The sequence below is a fragment of the Gymnoscopelus microlampas genome, assembly GCF_963454915.1.
Source record: "Gymnoscopelus microlampas genome assembly, chromosome: 16".
Lineage (NCBI taxonomy): Eukaryota > Metazoa > Chordata > Actinopteri > Myctophiformes > Myctophidae > Gymnoscopelus > Gymnoscopelus microlampas.
In genome coordinates this window covers 36,204,414-36,227,874 of record NC_139953.1, presented here as the reverse complement: position 1 = coordinate 36,227,874, position 23,461 = coordinate 36,204,414, and the positions used below count along the sequence as shown (strand labels likewise).

At 42.1% G+C, this 23,461-nt stretch overlaps 1 protein-coding gene across 2 annotated transcripts in view; it reads right to left on the bottom strand.

The window, feature by feature from the left end:
* The window catches only part of ankrd6b (ankyrin repeat domain 6b), a 66,159-nt gene extending 42,698 nt beyond the window's left edge, over window positions 1-23,461 (bottom strand). Inside the window, exon 1 of one of the 2 annotated variants that reach the window (XM_084083176.1) lies at window positions 23,246-23,461. The gene's annotated coding sequence lies outside the window, so the exon portion shown is untranslated. The remainder of the gene's footprint in view (window positions 1-23,245) is intronic. The other variant, XM_084083177.1, reaches the window with a different exon arrangement.

Genomic DNA, 23,461 nt, shown 5'->3' with positions numbered 1-23,461 from the left:
TATAAGTATAAAGTATTGAAATATGTACATACTTGTGTAAAGTAAAAGCACCTCAAAATCGTACTTAAATACACTGAATTACTTTCCCCAACTGCATTCCACTGATTTCTATTCTTGAACCCTTGACCCTTAACCACAGCATTCCCTAACCCAAATGCTTTCCCAAACTATAAGCAGAGACAAATTCTAAGTAACTAAGTACATTGACTCAAGCACTGTACTTAAGTACAATTTTGAGGTATGTTTTACTTTACTGGAGTATTTCCAATGTTCAGTACTTCTACTCCACTACATCTCAGAGGCAAATATTGTACTTTTACTCCACTACAATTATTTGAAAACTTGAGTTACTATAGTTACTTTGTAGATTTTGATTATTATTACAAAACATACATTAACCACTTCAGCCCTATTTACTTTTTGGCCATTTGAAAATAGCAGATCTATAAGCTCACAATGTGTTGCGATGCGACGCATTGTGAGCTTGTAGATCTGCTATTTTCAAAATATTTTTTTACATTTTATACATTTGAAAACTTGTGAAATGGGACATTCTGCATAATGAGTACTTTCTACTTTTGGTACTTTAAGTACATTTTGATGCAAATACGTTTGTACCTCTACTCAAGTACATTTTTAATTCCGGACAGTTGTAACAGAGTATTTCGACATTATTAATACACAGTATTGATACTTTTACTTAAGTGAGAAATGTGAGTACTTTTCCCACCTCTGGCAGAAGCTATATACATGCTAAATGTTCCACATGTTTCTGCCTCCGAGGTCCTCACAAGGGTGTAAAGTACAAGTCACACCAATACACACACAAGGACTGGCAGGGCAAGGCTCCTCTGCTGCAGCTAGGCAACAGGCTTTTGTGCAAACTTTCAGGAACTCGGGACTTGGTTCAAAAACAAGAAATGCCAAACCCCTTGCTTTTCACACGACTTAAAAGGAGAGGAGGCCCCCGGGGACAAACTTATTAACAAGCACGACGCTGAAAAACAACTTCTCTCTCATGCAGACACAGGTTCATATCTATCTGTGTGAGTTTATAACTCAGCAGACACTAGGGCTGATGTCACCATCATGATTTTTTTGTTGAAGGTGAATCGTCATAAACGTAAATGTGATTAATGATTTAAACGTGCTTTTGGCATTGAACATAACTTGAATATACAAAGAAATGACTGACAATAATCCAAATCAATAATGTACTATTAGATATGTATATGGCCAAAACAGGCCGTGCATTTAATAATAGTATTATAGTATACTATCTGATCTATCTATTACAACAGTTGAATTTATACAGATGAATGGAAACGATTCTGATGATTATGCAAACTAATTGCGATTATCTCAAATGATTGCGATGGACGATTATGTAATAAGCTTGACAGGCAGGGGTGGAAAAAGTACAGATTTTTTTTACTTAAGTAAAAGTATCAATACTGCTGTCTAGAATTAAAAAATGACTTGAGTAAAAGTTCAAAGGTATTGGCATCAAAATGCACTTCAAGTACCAAAAGTAAAAGTACTCATTATGCAGAGGGTCCCATATCACACGTTTTTTATGTATAAAATGTATAAAAATCCTTTGAAAATAGGTGAGGTGAATAGATGGACAAGCTCACAATGCGTCGCTTTAGCTTGTAGATCGGCTATTTTCAAATAGCCAAAGTATATAGGGCTGAAGTGGTTAATGTATGTTTAACAAAGTAACTAGTAACTAAAGTTTTCAAATAATTGTAGTGGAGTAAAAGTACAATATATTTTATAAGTGAAAGTAAAATTACCTTAAGTGTACTTAATTACAGCACTTTAGTAAATGTACTTTACACCACTGTTGACAGGCCTAGAGTCGGGACAATCTGAAGGGAGAGACCACAACCCACTGGTAGCAGATATGTGCTTTTTCTTATCCAATGTGTGTATTGGTAATTAGATGGGAATGTGCGTACTGTAGCCAGCTGGATTCGACTCCAGGTCTCCCAACATCGGACACAAAAAATATACCGCTCACACAAAAGGGAATTGCCCCTGGCCAAGGGACTTCTTGGGTTCTAAGCTACAGTCAGGGCTGCTCTGTGCAGGTCACGGCAACCGATGTAACCTCGTGGATTAAAAAACCTGTTTCTCCCGCATTAGGAAAACCGATGTGCATCTGGGCTACAGACAGGGCTACTCTGTTCCCACCATGCTCCTGCCAGCAGGTGTTTGGTTTGGCAACGCAAGCGGGGACACATAGCAACGCCTTGAGGGGACCCAGGTGTCACAAGAGACTTTCCACATCAACCAACACAAGCATGGGAGGAGGGCCCCTCTTCCACAACCCATGTCCTCATGCCAGAGGTTCTCAAACATTGTCTTTAAAATTAGAGTTAAATAAGTTAAAGTGATTTTGATGCTACATGTATATTAAATAAGTTAAAGCGATTTTGATGCTACATATGTATTTACTCATTTTGCTGGGGACCCCCTTGAACCGCCTCAGGGACCCCACTTTGAGAACCACTGCTTTTACGTCTCTCTTCACTGTGTGGAAGAGTCTAGGACTATGTTCAGACTCAGACTGCAGGCAAAATCTGATTTGTCTCACAAATACAGTCTGTAGGATTGACTGCCAAGTGATCCGATCGTATTTGTGTATTCAGACATCGTTGGTTGCCGTGGTAATGACATACTGTAGACGAGACGTGAGTAATGCTTTACCACATGAACCCTATAGCGTCCCTACCTGGGCATCATAAGAGGCAAACGTTCAGCGAAAATAGCAGATCTACAAGCTCCCAATGTGTTGTGAGCTTGTAGATCTGCTATTCCCGGTGAAGAGTTAACGGTGTAGAGGCAAAAAAGGAGAGGGCCAAGCATACAGTAGACCCCTGGGGGACCCCGTTTAAGTGGTTCACTTATACTCTGTCATACGCCGGTGTCGCTCACCAAATAGCCGATCTACAAGCTCGCAAGGCACGCTAGGGCAAAAAAAAAATGTGTGGACACAGTCTAGGGGTCAGATTGTAGTCAGCATCCAGATAAGACTGAATAGGACTGACCAACACAGTAAAACATTATAGCCATATTGGTTTATTCCATTTAGGCTTTCCTTATTTAACACCATCTCCTTTTTTTAATTGCATTTCCAGCTACAATGAGTCTTGAATGCAGACAGCTTGCAGGGAGTGGGACTGTTTGATGTCAGCGAACAAACAATATGTTGTCTGTTGGGTGTTGGAGCCAGTAGCATTTGTGTAGTCTTTTGTATGTGCAGTGGTGGACTAGGTATGTTAACTAACTAGTATTCAAAAGCACATATTAGAAAGTACATTTTTCTTTTAATATCAATGCATTGCTATATTGAAATTATGAAATTTTAGACATTTTAAAACGTTGTAGAAATGTTCAAAAAATATCAATAATAGTGAAAATAGCAGATATGTGTCGCACCGCAAACCGTTGTGAGCTTGCAGATCAGCTATTTTCACTACATTTTAAAAAGGGTTTAAGTGGTTAATTTAAAATGTACATTTTCCCTTCTTAGAAATGTAGTGGAGTCAAAAGTACAATATTTGTCTTTGAAATGTAGAGGAGTGAAAGTCATGAGTATCCAAAAATACAAATACTCAAGTAAAGTACAGATACTCAAAAATTAAAAATAATTAAGTACAGTACTGAAGTGAGTGTACTTCATCACTGTCCGACACTGGTAATGTGCATGTGTGTGGTGTCTGTTTTGTATCCAGCATGCAGCTGAACTATAAGCTCATGCTGGCTCTGGTTGTGTGTCAAAGAAAACACTAATCCAGGGGTTCCTAAAACCTTTTCAGCTGGAGATTTTCTTTTCTGATTTTTCTTTTATATTTATTTTTCTTTTATTTATTTCAGAAAATCTTAAGACATTTTTTAGAAATATTTTTGAAGTAAAAACAATTATATAGGAAGGAGAGAGAGAGAGAGAGAGAGAGAGAGAGAGAGAGAGAGAGAGAGAGAGAGAGAGAGAGAGAGAGAGAGAGAGAGAGAGAGAGAGAGAGAGAGAGAGAGAGAGAGAGAGAGAGAGAGAGAGAGAGAGAGAGAGAGAGAGAGAGAGAGATCTAATCTGTTAATTTCATCAGCTCTTGGCTTGAATGCGATCAAGTTCACCCCATAGGCTTTTAGCACACTGAACGAGCCAGGCATCTGACTCTCTATAGTATGAATGATTATCAGGACAGAAGCCAAAGGAATGTGATGTTCAGTCACTCTTCAGATCCTCTATTGGAGAAATTCCTACTTGTTTGCTGACACAGTGATGGGAGGAGCCCCTCTGATAACCCCAGTGACACTGTCAAATCCTGAGCTTTAACTGAAAGTGTACAACATTTTAAAAAATGCCGTCACTTGAATCTCCATATTTTAACTTTATATGTATTTTTTTTGTAAACTAATGACATACTTCATCATACAAGAGTGTCTCAGAAAAGTATTGAAAATAGCAGATCTACAAGCTCACAACGCGTCACATCGTGACAATTTAACCCTTTAAGACCTGGAACTGTCATTTTTAGATTTGAGCTAAAAAGCATTATTTTACACTTTGGCTATTCAAAAATAGTGAAAGTGTGTGCAAATCTTTGAATATATATATTTTTAAAGGGAACATTTTTAACTCAAATCTTTGCTTCTGAGGGTCCCTGGAACATCATATTTGGTGGTCCGCGGCCAAATACATATCATTCTGGGGGTCCTTGACAAGAAAAATGTTGAGCACCAATGCCCACTGATATAGAAACATACGTTTTTCAGAATACTGTTGGGATTTAGGAGACATGTAGAATTGGCTTCAGGTCTTACATCTTTTAAAAAGGAATGGTTTTGGATATACAAGTTTTCCCCCTGACAGCGATGAAATGTAACCTCTACTCTCTTTAGTTGCAATGGATACATTAACACTGATGATTTAGCTGTGTAGCAGGCCTCCCCACTTGCCATAATTCCTCTTTGCTTCCAAGCCATTTAAGTCCTCTCACACTAGTTGAACTAGTTTGATGGCACAAGGGATAGCTTCATAAGATCATATTTACTGGTAAATGCTGTGCCCCACATAAGAACACTAATTTATAGGATAGGATCACAGAAGTTACCTCACTCCCCCAGCACTGCACTCCTCTCATTGTATCCCTTCTTGTTGTCACCTTTTATTTGGCTTGACCACAAAAGTTAGGCCAGCTATTTAGATCATTTAGATCACAATAATTTCAACCCCTTTATCCATTTATATATGTTATACTTTGGCTATTCAAAAATAGCAGATCTACATTTTTAACACAAATCTTTGTTTCTGGGGGGTCTCTGGCACAACTTATTTTCCGGTGGGGGTCCGCAGCCACATACATAGCAATTTGGGGGTCCTTGCCATGAAAACGTTTGAGAACCACTGATTTAGATAGCACACAGTTTAGTTTAGAGCTATGTACCTGGTATCCTAGTTTCTTCGAAGCACTACATTGTTCTCTTTGCACTCTACTATGTGTGTACTACTGTACTACTATTAGTATTTACCCTGTCGTTTGTTAAGTAGGTTTCATGCTTTCTCTGGTTACTCTGATTTCGCCCTTTTAAGTGGCTCTGGGTAAGAACGTTTGCTAAATACCTAAATAGTATATTTTAAATTTAAAGGTTACAGTTTCTGTCCAAACTCTGTTTTACCCATATACAAGAACTAATGCATTATTATCTTTTTAAATATCAATGTAGGCTTAGTTAATGAAGCAAAGAGACTGCAGTCATGAACATATGGTCATATACAGAAATCCTTGCCCACACACATTATGTAGCTATAAATAGTCTACATTGCAGACAAATAGACACGTTTAATCTCATGATGAGAAGACGGTTCGAGAAGGTTTTTTCTAGCTGAGAGCAAGCGAAGCACAACAAAAACTACATGAAAAGTTTGTCAACAAAATACACGGCATAAATGAACAACCATGTCCCAGGCAGATGCTGAGTCGATGACACATAAATAATGTGTGCCGTTCCACATTGAGCAAGACAGATGCGTTATATTCCCTATAGACGATGTTGTTACAATGAAGTAATGAGGTCACTGTCGCTTAGCCTCGGAAACCCATGGCTTTTTTTTTTTTTACTGTCGCTTGGTATAGCTGTCAAGCTTGTCACCCTGACTGATAGGTGAGAAGACGACTGCACATCATCTGAGACACCGTGCAACACTTGATATTCAAGGCATGCCAGGAATTCAGGCAACGTCGGCCGCCTTTCAATATAGGCTGTAGCCCGGAACACCATTCATGAATCCATCCAGCGTGGTGGGCTCCATTCATGTGTGGGTGTGTGGGAATTTCAGATTTAGAAAGAGAGGGAATTTTCCTTTCATTGAGTGACAAAGTTGTTTTAAAAATGTGTAGTAACGTGCTTTGTCCTAGATGCCAGAGACGGAACTTTAGAAATTCCTGTTCTATGACATCGTCAACATGTAGCATAAGCCATTTAACGCCATTCAAATGTAGCATTCAATGTTTTAACACACCTGTGACCACTTAAACCCTACAGTATATGCTTAGTTGACCGAAGTCCCCCAGGGGACTACACTTGGTCCCCTCCTTTTTTCCCCCTCTCGGGCCTAATAACAAATGTGGCTTCCCTGTGCAGTCAGTACTTGGAGGTCAGTCTGGAGCCATGAGGAAGTCCAGATTTGTGATGCTGATGTAAAAGACAGGGGGAAGGGAGAAGTTCACATACTACTCTGACATCATCAATTTGATGTCAGTCATCTCTGTATTTGGGCAAAACACTCCATATCTTGGCCAAATTTGGGGGACATATAGACAAAACACTATCCCCGCCATTGCCATGGAGTAAAACTAGAACCAGGAGACCTGGTACTGCCAGACCCCTAGTGGTTGAAATCTGAATGGCCGGACTTCGCATGACGTGTGTGCAGAGGAAAAGAGGGACAGACTAGAAAATGTGCTCCTCGGAGCACAGGTCTCCGCCAGTACTGTTCCTGATTAATCCTGTCTTACCTCACTTCAAAAGATATAAATGATCTTTTGAAGTGACACACAAAGAGGGACTGACCGACAAAGCCTCATGTAGGCCGACCCTCTGGGTCTGGCAAAAATGGGTGGTATTTCTGTGCGCTTTCCACAATGTGTTTGTTGAGAAAACAGATACAGAATTCTGCTCTACCATACAGCCAGTTTACAGCATGAAGAAATCTCTTCACACTCGCATAGAAAAGGAAGACTCTACAGAAGAGAGGAATGTTCCAAAATAACAGTTGGTCACTGAAAATTGGTGCTATCCCGATATAGTAAAAACGTATACATATTTAATGGTTAGATGAAATTGCTCATGGCCACATCCGTCTCTAATCTCGACAACATCTCTCGCATCCACTTGAGACAAACAACACAGAGAGAGAGGGGAACTTAACGAACGTCAACAACACAACAACATCCACGCATATGAAACGCGCTAAAATGAACACGATTGCTCAGGGCCATACAGCAGAGCCAGCCTGATGTACTGTACCTTCCGTTATGTGGGTCATTCTCTCGCTCTGTTTGTGCAGAAGCTCTCGCACAAACACCACAAAGGAAGCGCATCTTGATAGAGCATAGCATGGTGCTCTAGGGGGGCATGGGGATTGAACTGTGAGAATGTGTGAGAGAGGAGATCTATTATGCAGAGTCTGTGATTCATGATGCCATCCATGACTTACATAAGGACCGAACTAAAACTACAACTGCATATCGTCACTTTCAACCGTGTATCCATATTTCATATTTGTTATGTTTTTTTCATAAATGAATGCCCTATTTTATGCTTCGTCCTATGGCAGTGGTATGCAAAGGTGGAGAAAATTGGTGATCTACAAGCTAATACTAATTACATTCCCAAATACGGATACCAGGCTGAAAGCGTGGCTGTGGGTTTCATTCATATTTAAGTTAACCAATGAAAGTATTAACAAGAACTTGTGTCTAAATAAATAATAACTACATTGCATTATAGGTTTTGGAAAAACAAGATTTCTGCTCGACAGCGGGCATATTTTTCAGCTGAAGATGGAACATTTTCACGGCTCTGGATTTGTACTGTTACATTATGTAGAAGTGCAGCCATGCTACTACAGTATGTAGAACAGTATACTCATAAATACCTGACAGCCCCTTTGCAACACAGTGTTGCGGGACAGGAGAAAGCCAAGTAGAATATATAATTCTTTATTGTATAAAAGACACTGATGTCATCTTTTCAAATCCGTGTAAATGGGGAGCAACAGCGCATAATTAGATTTTCACCATGTCACCCACAATTTAAGGAGAAACTTTTTCCCCTCCCAGTACTTGTCTAGAGACCTAGGCAGAAGTTGGCACGTGGCCGTGACCAACACCTACAGAAGTGAAAGTAAAAAAGTGACCAGAAGAACTGAAGATAAACAAACATGTTTTTCTCTTGACCAGGTTCCTGGCAGTGAAAAGGGCAGGAGATTCCCTTGACGTGACCAGCTACAGTAATTAACCACTTAAGCCCTGATTTTTAAATTCATCGTACGATAGTGTCATTCATGGGAGCTTGTAGAGCAATTTTTTTTGTAATAGAAAGAGTTCTTCTGCACACCTACTTGTGCGTACGGAAAAATCAACATGAAAAGAGTGATAAGTTCTTTATTCAATAATACAACTTTTGTAAGTGGAGACTTACAAAAGTGTGCGTGACTTCTTCCTCTTTTCATGCAATTTCTGTGATAAAAAATAATTCAATTTTTGAAAGTTGATGACATGCCCAAAATAGAGACGCCAGGTGAAAGTGGTTTTAATGACAAGAGAGCAGGCCAGGAACAGGAAGAGTAGTCCCCATGCCACCCTTCAGGGATTCATTATGACCATTATTATTATTATGGCCCTTTAAACAGTTTTTTTCTGTGATTTTACTGAGTGTTCATTAGTGGCCATCACATCCAACCAGTGACGTGAGCTAGTGGTGGAAAGTAACTAAGTACATTTACTCCTTGGGCTCAAGTACTGTACTAAAATACAATTTTTAGGTACTTTTACTTAAGTATTTTTTAATACCAATGAACCCGATTTGAGATGATTTTGTGCCAATGACCCCCATAAAAGAAGGTTGTTGTTGTTATATTAATCATTGTCATATACATCCTCTCAATAGGTAACTCCTTATTTTGGTGGGGACCCCCTGGAACCCCCCCAAAGTCCCATGGGGGTCCATGCCTGGACCCCACTTTGAGAATCACAGCTGCAAGTATATCTTGATGTATTTCTACATTGCTGCTTTTACTTAAGTAAAAATAACCGGAGTTAGCATGTCTTTCCAGTTTCCACCACTGTTTAACAGTGAGATGTGTGACAGCCAGGAGTGGCCAGGATACAATAGAATAGGATTGTCCTTTGCTGCAACCACAACACAACACAACCCACCCTACAGCCCTGTGTGCCACTCCAGCTCTGCCATCTGTCTTTCCTTGCTCCACCAGAAGTTCCTCTGGGGCCGAAGAGAGCCGGGGCTAGATTAAAACAATACTTTGCTCCCTCGCTAATCCCAAAGATCTGTTTCAGCTCTACTGTACTGTATCTGGCTTGCCACAGCAGTGGACATGCAGCTGGCGAAGACTGAAGGGAATGCATGGATCTTTGGGCAAAGATCAGTGGTGGAAAAAGTACTCACATTTTTCAATCAAAAATACTGAGTAATATTAATACTGAAATACTCTGTTACAAGTAAAAGTACCAAAAGTAAAAGTACTCATTATGCAGAATGTCCCATTTTAAGTTTACAAATGTATACAAATCTTTTGAAAATAGCCGACCTACAAGCTCACAATGCGTCGCATCGCGACGCATTGTGAGCTTGTAGGTCGGCTATTTTCAAATGGCCTAAATGTATATAGGGCTGAAGTGGGTAATGTATGTTTTGTAATAATAATCATCAACAAAGTGTAACTAAAGTTTTCAAATAATTGTAGTGGAGTAAAAGTAAAATATTTGCCCAAGATGTAGTGGAGTAGAAGTAAAAGTATTGTAAATTGGAAATACTCAAGTAAAGTACAAATACCTCAAGATTTTACATAAGTACAGTTGCTACTACTTTCTTTTTCGTCGTTGTTCGACAAAAGCCTTGTTCAACAAAAGCCCTATTTCATCTTTTTATGTTTTTTTTTCATAAATCATTGCCCCATTTTATACTGTTACATGCCAGTGTCAAACAAAAGTAGCTAAAATAACCGATCTATAAGCTCGAACACGTTCGTAGATCGGCTATTTTTGGAACATTTTTAAAATATAGAAAATTGTCTCCCATAAAGACATGCCCAAAATAGGGATGCCGGGTTTAAAGTGGTTAAGTCTGTCTGTGAGTTTTTATGAATATTTAACCAATGAAAAGTATTAACAAAGGCTTGTGAGTAAATAATAAGTACATCGGAGCAACCTGCAAAATGAGGTACACCGGCTAGAGGTTTTTCCATTTCCTGAAAAGTAACGGTTTTAGACATACAAAAAAGTTTCCACCCGACAGTGATGATATACTATTGCAGCATGACTAACACAGTATAGTGTGTGCTGAACATTGGCGAACAAGAGCATGCACGCTCAGCTCTGGAAAAAGTTTTCAACCAATAGTAGCGAGTGATGCATTTTGGCTGAGAATTCTAACGGGTTGAAAGCTCCGGGCTAATTCTGTTAGCAGCGTTCTCTTATCAGTCAGGCTGTAAGCCTTATATAGATAGAATGGTTATTTAAAAAAGGAACATTCATATTTCAACATTGCAGAATCATAAGCCATGTTTTACATAATTTTGACCCTCTGGGCTACATCAGTTTCCTAAACATATTAGTACTGTAATGCAAAGCGCAGATGGAACTAATTTTCTATCTTTCTATCCTCGGTGGACGTCACAAACCTAGCATGCAGACTTGCGAGGAGCACCAGACTTGCTCCGATTTGCAAGACACTTGGCACAAACACTGAACACAGAATACACTGCCATCAGAATAGCCACACCAAGGCCCCTGGGTACCACAGGCTTACCGTTGCTGAACACTGTTCAGAGGTCTGCCATGACATTAATCACACCAGGGGCCGTTTGTGGGGCCCCCAGGAGCCACATCAGGCCAAAGGCTCACTATTGCTCCAATCTGCACCGAACTTGGCACAAACGCTCTTCAGGGGTCTGTTATGACAATAGTCACTCCAGGTGGCCATGTTAGGGACCCCCAGGGCCAGGGGCCACAGGCACACTGTTGCTCCAATCTGCTCCAAACTTGACACAAACACAGTTCAGGGGTCTGCCGTGACAATAGTCACACACCAAGGGCCACAGGCACACCATCGCGCCAATCCTCACCAAACTTGGCACAAATGCTGTTCAGGGGTCTGCCATGACAATTGTCACACCAAAAAAAAACAACTAAATTGCACACATATGAGACATTACAGCAGTGTTACGTCAGTGTCTAACATTTAAAATGTCCATAACTCGGTCGGTGCATTGCTCTGATCAGCGCAATATACAGTAGGACTGGATTTGAAGGCTGCATAGCGGCATGAAAATCTACAGTAGCCATTGTCTATGTCTGCCGTTGTCTATGTGTGTGTGTTGACTGTGTTCATTTTGCTCCTTTAACAAAAGGTAATAGATTCATTATCTTCAAGAGGACACTAACATAATGCTTTAGAGTCATCCCCTCTTCTATGTGGCATCAATGTTTACTTAGAAATTAAGATTTAATTCCAAAATCTTTGAACAGAAACGTGACGCCCACACCAAAATGAAAGAATGTGCAAGCATTAAGACAGATGATTTTACAGTTAAACCTTCTGTAGACAAAATAACCTTTTACTTAAAGGTTAACTAATCTAGTCTGTCAGTCTAATCATGTGACTTGTGAGTGACATTGAGACCTGTCTGTATTCCTATCTCTGTTGACAATCACTCTTAATAGGCCCCTGTTCAGACTGGCAACCCAAATCCAGCCCAAATCTTATTTGCTATCCAGATTTGAGTCGGATTGGTTTTACACGGTCTGAACAAGGCTAAGGAATGTAAGGAAAGTGATTTGAATCTGATTTGCAAAAATCTGATTCCAATGCGACTCCAATCCGGATAGGACACAAATTGTATTTGAGCTGCCAGTCTGATCAGGATGTCTACTCTCTTCACCCCATCACCAGCACATACTGTACAGTAGATCCCTTTCTGCATATCATATTAAGTGTTTTATTATGTTCTATGTGCCGTGTATTAACATCTGCTGTATTACATCTTATTAAGAAACAAGATTGGCTTTTATTGTTGCCAAGCTTGTAGATTAGCTTTTGTTTTCAACACACCTATTATGACATGCCCAGAATAGGGACTAGGGTTCAAGTGGTTAAATAATAGAAAAGCTAAATCCTCTTATGCCCTACAGTATATCAAATTCTCACAGTCCAAGCAATGAGAAGAGTGTGGTGTTTGGGTGCCCCTGGAACACAGTGGGGGCATGTTATCGTGTGTGTTATGGCGGCTGCTCAAGGCAATAACCTTCTCATGAGATTGTGGTAGGAACCGTAGGATTATGGTATGTTCACTGGTTTTGTCTGCCGGCCACTAAGTTCTCCTTGTGCGTGTGCGCGTGCATGTGAGGCCAGTGTTTTTGTGTGTGTGTGTGAGGCAAGTTTACTTTCCAATACCTAATGTTTGTCACATCATGATAATATCTTATCTTGCTGTCTTAGGTGAGGTTAGTCTTTTTTTATATCATATTTTCTGCCCAGCACACATAAAGTCACATAGGATATGTGACACAAGATGTCCTCTTCCCTTGCAGAGCAAAACTTTAAACATGAAGGTCATTCAAGGCAAGGGACATAAATAATCATAATAAGAGTGTAGAACAAATACCTTCTTTCAATATTCAACTGTAAAAAATAATAATACAAATAATTAATTATAATAATTATATTAAAAACAGATAAACATTTTAATTTCATTTTATAATGTGTCTTGTTTAAAAATAATCAAACTAACAACAATTCTCACAATAGGCCAATCACTTCTTACCCACTTAAACTCTATATACACAACCCGCCGCATTGTCAGCTTGTAGATCTGTTATTTCCGCTGAACGTTTCCCTAAGAATAGGGACACTGGTTTCATATGATAAACACTTAACCTGGCATTCCTATTTTGAAAACATTACAAAAATAGTAGATCTACAAGCTCACGAAGCATCTATTTTTGCTATTTATCATACAATGAAATGGTTAAGATGTATATTTTAGCAAGCATTACTGTGGCACTAGATGACCCCTGTGCGTAGCAGCATACATCACTAAGGACTAATTTATTCTCTATCTTACGACCAGGCCATTCGGCAGCAATAACAGATTTTTGACAAGTGACACGGTTCTACAACAAAGTATGAATTAGGTTTAAGACGAAATGACCTCACGAGACCCCGGTCAATCTAGTTATCATCTGTTTGGACCGGCTTCATTGTCCAGGACCACTGAGCAGAAAGGACCCCTTGTCTTCCTCAACAAGAGTCCTTTCCTTTTAGAGACGTGGTACAATGAGCTTCACCACCCATGAGCTGTGTTAAACACACATTCACTAAATCACAAGCGTGTACGGAGCCTTTTGAGAGTGCAGCCTACACACACACACACACACACACACACACACACACACACACACACACACACACACACACACACACACATCATGGTGGCCTGATGATGCACTGGTAAAATCCTCATTGTTAATTGAACCACTTTGAACCTGGCGGCCCTATATTGGGCATGTCATTATAGGCGAAAACATTTTCAAAGTGTTCAAAGATGTGTGCAAATCGCTGATCTATATAAGCTCACATACGGTGCATTGCGAGGTGGTAGATCGATCGGCCATTTTCGAGAGATTCATTTGATTTTTTGAAGATTTATGTCCTGTCCGGGATGTGAACCCGGGTCACCCGGAACGCCCGCTTGGGCAGGGGAAAGATTACGCTTTGAGCTTCAGGCAATACCTCTTGTCAACCAGTAGTGGTCCTATACCTGTACACACAGGGTCTAAGCTCATATTCCTAATAGCTCCCCTGGCCAAGGGGCTTTCCCTTTTGTTTGAGCGGTTTTCCCAAACATTCAAGTGGTGGTGGTGGTGGTGGTGGTGGTGGGGGGGGGGGGGGGGGGGGTGTAGTCGAGTTCATGCCTTGCCACAGTCTCTGGTGAGTATGTGTCAGCTGAGGGACAGTCTCTCTCTCTCACACACGCGCACGCACTCACACTCACACTCAAACACGCACTCAAACACGCACGCACGCACGCACGCACGCACGCACGCACGCACACACACACACACACACACACACACACACACACACACACACACACACACACACACACACACACACACACACACACACACACACACACACGCACGCACACACACACACGCACCATATCCCCTCTTCCTTTGTTTGCACAGTCTCTTTTCACATTGCTCATGAAAAGAAGGACCAAACACTAACATCACCCCCTCTTCGTAAATCCTTTGCACAGAAATAATAATAATGATGGCAGATGCAGTCTCCTTATTCTGAAAGACCTACTGGGGGCCTTGGACACCGACAAGAGCTCATTGTTTCAAGGTACCAATAAAGAGGTTTTAGAGTCCCCTCAAGGCAAGAGAGTAAAAGGGAAAGCTCCTTCTCTCTCTGCCACAAAGCTATTCACTTGCGTCTTTCTTGAATTGCCCACACACACCAGGCAGTAATGCTATGACAAATAGACCACTATTCTATTGGGTTTTCCCAATTATGTCCGCTCCTAAAGCAGGTTTTATAATGCTGTGAGTGAATGTGAATCTAATTCCAAAGTGAACGTATATTTTAAGAATAAAATAATGGAAGAAAAAAAGCCTCAATTAAATGCGACAGATTCAGGACTAATTTGCACCTGACTTATCCAAACACCCACAGCCTAATAGCAGTCGCTCTCAAACATTTTCATGTCACAGACCACAAAAATGTGTTTGGCTAATATGACCCCCATTTGAAAAGAGCTTGTGCCAGCTGGGGACCCCCATAAGAGAAGATTTATCAGCCTGTAGATCGGCTATTTTCGAACAGCTTAAAAATAGGGCTTAAGTGCTAAAAATGGTTCGCTCATTTTGCTAGTAAGGACCCCCCCCCAAACCCCCTCAAGGACCCCTGGCGGGTCCCCGGACCCCCACTTGGGAGAACCAGTGGCCTGTAGCATTCATTGTCTCACCATCTGACAGTCAAATCTAATTATCAATTTTTCTGCATCGACTCTCTCCGCATATACAATTATTTCTGGAGCCTTTCAGATGGGGATACGCTCCTCTGGACGTCCATTAAGGCCCATTATGTTTCCATTACACACCTGGTGCCCCCCTGACCCCGGCAGCATAACAGTCCACTAATCAGCTCCCTGGGGGGCTCGACAGACGGATAGACGAGCAGAGAGGGGCGTTCATATGGTTCATACACAATCTGGGCTGTGAGGAGGACGCGTTGATTAGGATGCTGCTGCATGGAGCAGTGATTCTCAACCTTTTCAATTTCAAGGGCCTCCAGTCTGATAGGCTATGCATTAGGCCAATTGGGGCCCCATTTTATACCATTTGTTATCTCTGGGACCCACTGTAAAATCCTCAGTGTTCATTTAACTCTGAGAGTGTACTTACACCCCCCCCCCCCCCCCCACCCTTTTTCTACTCTAGTGCTTTATATTTGTTGATGATATTTTATGTTGGTGTTCATTTTATGCTATGGACTTTTTTGGGTTATCCTCTTAGCTCAAGTGTATGACTGTACTGTGTGCATTTCTGTCTAATAGTATTCAATCAATCAATCAATCAATCAATCAATCAATCAATCAATCAAATCATGGAACCAAATGGACCTGTGATCCATATCTATAAAAAACATAGTTGGTCTAAAAAATAAAACGTTTAAAAAAGCATAAACATATTAAAGCCTATAGAATTATATTTTCATCAAAAGGCAAATATAGGTTATAAATCAATTCTAACAGTCATGGTAGTTTGATGTTTAAATTTGGGTGCTAAAATCATGTATTTACATAGCCTACTAGATGGGCTAATCAATAACGCCTAATAATGTGCTACATAAAGAGGTAGCGTAGTAGACTAATATCAGCTCCGTTCCGTCAGCAGAAATTGGACTTCCGGTTTTCGACCTAGCAGAAATAAGGGTTCCGGTTGCCTTCAAAATAAGATCGTGAATTTTTTATGTTTTTTAAAAGACACAAATCTAATTTAAAAATACATTTATGATGTATGCCTTTTAAATGGCTCATACTAAAACACTTCTAAGTGGCAAGTTTAAAAAAAAAAGACACAATTGTATTTAAAAAATACATTTATGATGTACAGTATGTCTTTTTAAATGGTTGTTCCAGTTTGAAATTGGCTATTGACCCCCATTAAATGTGCACTTAGCACTGTTTTGCACTTTAACTGGATATTGATTTGTGTGTGTTATATATATATGTATTGTTTTTGTATTGTTTGTCCATTGTTGTAATAATGCTGACTCTAGGCCAGGTCACTCTTGGAAAATGATGATGATATAATATTGTTTATTGCAGAAGCAAATAAACAATGATAAAAGAGACCACAAAATATGCTACAAATAATAATAGTAGATAGTGCAGGTGAGATTAAAAAAAAAGAAGAATTTGGGGTTTATAAAGTTGATCTCACCTATTTAAAAACTAAAATACAATACAAATACAAATGTAATCAGAAAAAAAACATTAAAAATGTATATTATTTAACAACATATATACAACATGGAAACACAGCATAAAAAAGATAGAGGACAGAAATATTAGTAAATTTGTAGTTTGTGTGTGTGTGTGTGTGTGTGTGTGTGTGTGTGTGTGTGTGTGTGTGTGTGTGTGTGTGTGTGTGTGTGTGTGTGTGTGTGTGTGTGTGTGTGTGTACTTCTCCATAACTGAGCGCCCATAAACTTGATAGAAAATGGATACAGACCAGTACAGAATGCTGGTGAACATTTGAGAGATAATTTGTAAAAAAAAGGAAAGTGGCAGGCCGCCCAGTGCGGCCTGAGGTAAGAAAAGTGCCATTTTCAGACAATACTGGACACTGGACAGGAGACGGCTGTTGGCGCTAGCACTTTTGACATACGCACACGTTCAGGGAGACCCCCTCTACAACGCCACACTCGGCGCTAAGCGGAAGAGGTGTATTTGGAAAAGTGGCGGGCCGTCCAGTGAGGTCAGGGGTCAGAAAAGGTCAATTTTCAGTGCATATAGACTTCACAAATTGGGCGCTGGACACGAGATAGCTATTTGCGGGGGCACGTGTGACATACGCACGCGTTCAGGGAGACCCCCTCTACAACGCCACACTCTCCGCTAAGCGGGAGAGGTGTAAAAAAAAGTGTGGCGGGTCGTCCAGTGAGGTCAGAGGTCAGAAAAGTGCCGTTTTCAGTGCGTAGCCTATACCAATTGGACACTGGACCGGAGACGGACACGTGTGCCAACACTTGTGACATACTCACGCGTTCGGGGAGACCCCCTCTACAACGCCACACTCTCCGCTAAGCGGCACAGGTGTAAAAAAAAGTGTGGCGGACCGTCCAGTGAGGTCAGAGGTCAGAAAAGTGCCGTTTACAGTACATAGCCTATACAAATTGGACACTGGACCGGAGACGGACATGTGTGCCAACACTTGTGACATACTCACGCGTTCGGGGAGACCCCCTCTACAACGCCACACTCTCCGCTAAGCGGCACAGGTGTAAAAAAAAGTGTGGCGGACCGTCCAGTGAGGTCAGAGGTCAGAAAAGTGCCGTTTCAGTGCGTAGCCTATACCAATTGGACACTGGACCGGAGACGGACACGTGTGCCAACACTTGTGACATACTCACGCGTTCGGGGAGACCCCCTCTACAACGCCACACTCTCCGCTAAGCGGCACAGGTGTAAAAAAAAGTGTGGCGGACCGTCCAGTGAGGTCAGAGGTCAGAAAAGTGCCGTTTACAGTACATAGCCTATACAAATTGGACACTGGACCGGAGACGGACATGTGTGCCAACACTTGTGACATACTCACGCGTTCGGGGAGACCCCCTCTACAACGCCACACTCTCCGCTAAGCGGCACAGGTGTAAAAAAAAGTGTGGCGGACCGTCCAGTGAGGTCAGAGGTCAGAAAAGTGCCGTTTTCAGTGCGTAGCCTATACCAATTGGACACTGGACCGGAGACGGACACGTGTGCCAACACTTGTGACATACTCACGCGTTCGGGGAGACCCCCTCTACAACGCCACACTCTCCGCTAAGCGGCACAGGTGTAAAAAAAAGTGTGGCGGACCGTCCAGTGAGGTCAGAGGTCAGAAAGGTGCCGTTTACAGTACATAGCCTATACAAATTGGACACTGGACCGGAGACGGACATGTGTGCCAACACTTGTGACATACTCACGCGTTCGGGGAGACCCCCTCTACAACGCCACACTCTCCGCTAAGCGGCACAGGTGTAAAAAAAAGTGTGGCGGACCGTCCAGTGAGGTCAGAGGTCAGAAAGGTGCCGTTTACAGTACATAGCCTATACAAATTGGACACTGGACCGGAGACGGACACGTGTGCCAACACTTGTGACATACTCACGCGTTCGGGGAGACCCCCTCTACAACGCCACACTCTCCGCTAAGCGGCACAGGTGTAAAAAAAAGTGTGGCGGACCGTCCAGTGAGGTCAGAGGTCAGAAAAGTGCCGTTTTCAGTGCGTAGCCTATACCAATTGGACACTGGACCGGAGACGGACACGTGTGCCAGCAATTGTGACATACACACGCGTTCGGGGAGACCCCCTCTACAACGCCACACTCTCCGCTAAGTGGGAGAGGTGTAAAAAAAAGTGTGGCGGGCCGTCCAGTGAGGTCAGAGGTCAGAAAAGTGCCCTTTTCTGACATTTTCAGACAATAGTGGACACTGGACCGGAGACGGCTGCCGATGCCAGCACTTGTGACATACACACGCGTTCGGGGAGACCCCCTCTACAACGCCACACTCTCCGCTAAGTGGGAGAGGTGTAAAAAAAAGTGTGGCGGGCCGTCCAGTGAGGTCAGAGGTCAGAAAAGTGCCCTTTTCTGACATTTTCAGACAATAGTGGACACTGGACCGGAGACGGCTGCCGATGCCAGCACTTGTGACATACACACGCGTTCAGGGAGACCCCCTCTACAACGCCACACTCTCCGCTAAGCCAGACAGGTGTATTTGGAAAAGCGGCGGGCCGTCCAGTGAGGTCAGGGGTCAGAAAACAGCCATTTTCAGTGCATAGACTCCACAAATTGGACGCTGGACATGAGACAGCTATTTGCCGTGGCACTTACTATTACTTACTTACAATTATAACAATCTGTTCTTGCTTACAATTGACCGCTGATCATTCAGGCTACAATCAAAATTTAACACAAAAATTTGTAGATTAATATCACAGACTGAGGTTACCTGTTGTTGTCATGTCACTGTGACGCAGTGTTAATTTTTATTTAGTTTTAGTCATAGTCTTTTGAATAACATTTAATTTAGTTTTAGTCATATTTTATTCACCTTAAATGTTTGTTTTAGTGTAGTTTTAGTCGACTAAATATAATACGATTTTAGTCGACTAAATCTACAGTTGATTTTGTCGTCAAAAATGTATTTTGGCGGGCCTTGATGGCGTCGTAATGCTACATTTTACACTTGGTTGCATGCTGAAATTAGCCAATCTAGTGAATCTACTGCTGTGACTTCACGTATCAAATTAAATAAAATACCTTTTAAAAAGTTCTATTGATGTCACCTCCTTGTGACTCCATAATAAATCAAACCTACTCATTGGCTTTTTGGAAGAGGATGCAAGTCCAGGAAGTGCCACAGAATATAATCAGGAAGTTTTAAAGCATCTTCTGTGTATACAGTACTGTTGCGTTGACCAGTTATTGATTGATATGTGTGGATACTCCCACAAAACAGACATGGCTATGGACAAGCCTTGCTTCTATTTCAGTTTCCCAGTTTGACATCAGTAAAACATTTCAATACCATTAATAAAGGCACACACCAACATCTCGTTCTGTGTCTCTCTCCGTTCCTGAGATATGACTGATGTAACATTGACTGTGACTATGATTGTGACCTTGAGCCATTTTTATAGGGCAGCCCAGAGATCATTTCTACCAAGTTCCATGAAAATCTGCAACTCTCTTCTATCAGGTAATGGATGTGGAGCCATTTCAAAATGTGTGACATTTTCAAAGAGAACTCTGGAACTAATCTGAACAAGAATCAAGAGGGATTTATTTGACACTTACTCAATACAGGTACAAGCAGTGAAATGTTGGGAGCTGTTTCTACAGAGACTGTGCTAACACAACCAATGTCTTTTTAAAATTATAGATAACAGGAAAAAAATGAAAGTACAGATGGAATGGCATGTATGATAATTGATAAACCTCTTAAAACATGTATAATAATCTGTAGCAGCAGTGCCAAATGTGCAAAAATAGAAGATAGCAACGCATTGCAGGCTTGCAGGCTTATGCAATTAAGAGCGTCTGCTAAATGCCTAAATGCCTAAATTGTAAATCGCATTGTGAGCTTGTATATCGCCTATTTTAACTATTTTAAAATAGTCCCAGTCCCACACGTACAGTCCCAGTCGGCAAAGTGTCACCTGGTACTACCAGGTGACCAATTGACACTTATTTGCACTTTTCTGACCTCTGACCTCACTGGACGGCCCGCCACACTTTTTTTTACACCTCTCCCGCTTAGCGGAGAGTGTGGCAGTGTAGAGGGGGTCTCCCCGAACGCGTGTGTATGCCACAAGTGCTGGCATCGGCAGCTGTCTCCGGTCCAGTGTCCACTATTGTCTGAAAATGGCAGAAAAGGGCACTTTTCTGACCTCTGACCTCACTGGACGGCCCGCCACACTTTTTTTTACACCTCTCCCGCTTAGCGGAGAGTGTGGCAGTGTAGAGGGGGTCTCCCCGAACGCGTGTGTATGTCACAAGTGCTGGCATCGGCAGCTGTCTCCGGTCCAGTGTCCACTATTGTCTGAAAATGGCAGAAAAGGGCACTTTTCTGACCTCTGACCTCACTGGACGGCCCGCCACACTTTTTTTTACACCTCTCCCACTTAGCGGAGAGTGTGGCGTTGTAGAGGGGGTCTCCCCGAACGCGTGTGTATGTCACAAGTGTTGGCACACATGTCCGTCTCCGGTCCAGTGTCCAATTTGTATAGGCTATGTACTGTAAACGGCACCTTTCTGACCTCTGACCTCACTGGACGGTCCGCCACACTTTTTTTTACACCTGTGCCGCTTAGCGGAGAGTGTGGCGTTGTAGAGGGGGTCTCCCCGAACGCGTGAGTATGTCACAAGTGTTGGCACACATGTCCGTCTCCGGTCCAGTGTCCAATTTGTATAGGCTATGTACTGTAAACGGCACTTTTCTGACCTCTGACCTCACTGGACGGTCCGCCACACTTTTTTTTACACCTGTGCCGCTTAGCGGAGAGTGTGGCGTTGTAGAGGGGGTCTCCCCGAACGCGTGAGTATGTCACAAGTGTTGGCACACGTGTCCGTCTCCGGTCCAGTGTCCAATTGGTATAGGCTACGCACTGAAAACGGCACTTTTCTGACCTCTGACCTCACTGGACGGTCCGCCACACTTTTTTTTACACCTGTGCCGCTTAGCGGAGAGTTTGGCGTTGTAGAGGGGGTCTCCCCGAACGCGTGAGTATGTCACAAGTGTTGGCACACGTGTCCGTCTCCGGTCCAGTGTCCAATTGGTATAGGCTACGCACTGAAAACGGCACTTTTCTGACCTCTGACCTCACTGGACGGTCCGCCACACTTATTTTTACACCTGTGCCGCTTAGCGGAGAGTGTGGCGTTGTAGAGGGGGTCTCCCCGAACGCGTGAGTATGTCACAAGTGTTGGCACACGTGTCCGTCTCCGGTCCAGTGTCCAATTGGTATAGGCTACGCACTGAAAACGGCACTTTTCTGACCTCTGACCTCACTGGACGGTCCACCACACTTTTTTTTACACCTGTGCCGCTTAGCGGAGAGTGTGGCGTTGTAGAGGGGGTCTCCCCGAACGCGTGAGTATGTCACAAGTGTTGGCACACGTGTCCGTCTCCGGTCCAGTGTCCAATTGGTATAGGCTACGCACTGAAAACGGCACTTTTCTGACCTCTGACCTCATTGGACGGTCCGCCACACTTTTTTTTACACCTGTGCCGCTTAGCGGAGAGTTTGGCGTTGTAGAGGGGGTCTCCCCGAACGCGTGAGTATGTCACAAGTGTTGGCACACGTGTCCGTCTCCGGTCCAGTGTCCAATTTCTATAGGCTATGCACTCCATTGAACAACATTTATCCATTTAGATACATTTTTTATCTTTTAAAAAACGTTTTTGTTACACAGAAACATAATATGTGTTGTATAGCTTCGTTTAAATGCTTAATTTATAGTTTTAATGTGCAAATGAACCGTTTTTCAATGGTTTTCAATGGTTTCTTTTTACTCTAGAGGGTACTCTTATTCTGAAGGGATCGTCAACCGGAAGTCTTATTTCTGCTCCGTTATTTCTGCTGACGGAACACAGCTACTAATAGCTACTCTGTCTCTGACACACACTGTAAGCTAAAGCGTTATTTGTAAACTTCTTTTATGGTATGGCTAGTCTAATTGTTGTGATACATAGTTGTGATACATTCTTATATAGCCTACCCTACCTGCTGTGTGTAAGTGAAGTTGTTAAAATCATATTCACTTTGGAATATTACATTAGGTCTTGGGAGTTGGAGGATTTTCACTTCAGCTCGACATTAAATGTCTTAATATTTTAACTGACCTAATTCACTCAGATATGTAGGCTATGTGAATGTGCACTGAATTTCCATGAACACTACTCCACACCTTTTTTCCCAGGATAGTCTCACTCTCATTCACTTAAAATAGGCTACGACTACAGAGTTACAACAACTGAAGAAACGATCTGATCTAATCTCTGATCTGACCGCAGAGTAATAAGAACACTGGGTGAGTCCACATGCTTTGCATTTAGCCTCACATGCAGTCAGACCAAACAAGCAGCCTATCCCACAACATGCGTTAAAGAGGAAAAACAACAACAAAACCAGTGTAATAAAAGCAAACAAACCTCGGCCTCATTGGGTTGAAGTTTTACGTGTTAAATCCTTTTTCCTGGGACGTTTTTCCAGAGCTTATTATATCGGACGGCTGCGACGATAGAGGAATGAAAAGCAGAACCACGGAGAGCAGAGAGACAGACTAAAACCTGACGGACTCTCCGAGCAACAAGAATCCCAAAGCAAAAACGACGAGAAAGTGAAAACAATCGCGTCGTCGCTGCTGC